The following is a 1,594-nucleotide window of genomic DNA, read 5'->3' as shown; positions in this document are numbered from 1 at the left end:
ATTCCATTGTGTGAATATACCACAGCTTCTCTATCCATTCGTTTGTTGATGGGCACTTAGGTTGTTTCCAACTCCTTGCTATTTTGAACAAAGCTGCAGTAAACATGGGTGTGCGTATATCTGCTTGGATGTCAGTTATGGTCTCTTTGGGGTATATTCCTACTAGAGGAATTGCTGGGTCAAATGGTATCTCTATTTGCAACTTTTTAAGAAAGTGCCACACCGCCTTCCGCAATGGTTGCACCATTTTACACTCCCACAGCAGTGAATAAGGGTTCCAGTTTCTCCACAACCTCATCAGCATTTGTTGCTTGCTGTTCTGTTAAATTTTGCTATTCTTACTGGAGTGAGATAATATCTCATAGTTATTTTGAGATTACAATAAATCAGTGAACAGAAGTATCCTGATCACTAGGTTCTTTTTAAAAAAAAAAAAATCAGAAGTCAGAGAGGAATGAAAAAAACTTTAACATTTCTATGGAATCTAGGCTTACTGGATCTATAGAGAATTTTAACACTTTGTATCTAATGTTCTAAGTTCTAAACCATCCTCTGCACACAGCCCTCTTTTAAAGGATGATCTATATGAGATCAACTTTGAACAGTAACTCCAAAGCAAATGTCATATGCCCTGGATCTATTTGATGAGGTTCTGGTAATTTAGAGCACAGAGAATTGCACTGCTAAGCCAAAAGTAGCTAGTTTCTCCTGATTCAAATCCACTATCGACTCCACAGGAGAATGAGTAATATTTTCTGGGCCATTCAAGGCTCATAAAACCTGCAGCAGGGTCAGCTTGGAGCTGGCTCTGAGTTGATGACAGTGAGTGAGTAGTGAAGAGAGGCTGACCTAGGCTGTAGTGAGTTGCACCGCTAACCCAAAGACCAGCCCTCTCTAGCAGTTCAGTATCCACTATCAGCTCCACAGTACAAAGAGGAGAGATTTCCTCCTGTGGAGTTTACAGACTCAGAAACGCAGTGGACAGTCAGCCATGGGTTGTGTTCAACTAGATTGCAGTGAGTGTATCTGACTTAAGGGTGATTAAGTAGGTTGAGAAAAGGTAGTGAGAATGATGACGAAACATGAGGAATGGAGCTTCAAAGAAATGTATATGTCAAAAGTATGGAAAGGCTATTTGTCTTACTGTGTGTATTTTTGCTAAAACTAAATTTTTAAAAAGAAGCAGCAAACATGGGTTACACTTAATGAAACAGAGTTCTCATTATCGTCAGCTTCCTCACAAGCATGCGTTTTAAATTATTTTTCAGATGAATAATCTAATCTCTATTCCTTTATTAATACTTCATGAATCACTTGGCTTATTTAATGGAAGTGATTGATAATCTAAATAAAGTTTTTTAAACAGCTTAAATATCCTAGGATTTAGTTTGGTGTTTTTACTTCTTAATTATTAAAAGTCCTAAAAGCTTGTAATACATGTATAATCACAATTTTAAGTAAATGTTAAACACTAGAATGGTCTGTCATTATTCTTCTTGTTAGGTAATGAATTATTTACTTTGTAAATCATGTTGAAAAGTCTAACTTATGTAAATCAATGACAAACACAATTGCATAAGGTAGAAATTCAAAT

Source organism: Elephantulus edwardii, unplaced genomic scaffold (assembly GCF_000299155.1).
Source record: "Elephantulus edwardii isolate Elephantulus edwardi_28Jun2011 unplaced genomic scaffold, EleEdw1.0 scaffold00004, whole genome shotgun sequence".
Taxonomy (NCBI): domain Eukaryota; kingdom Metazoa; phylum Chordata; class Mammalia; order Macroscelidea; family Macroscelididae; genus Elephantulus; species Elephantulus edwardii.
Note: the sequence above shows the minus strand (reverse complement) of the source record.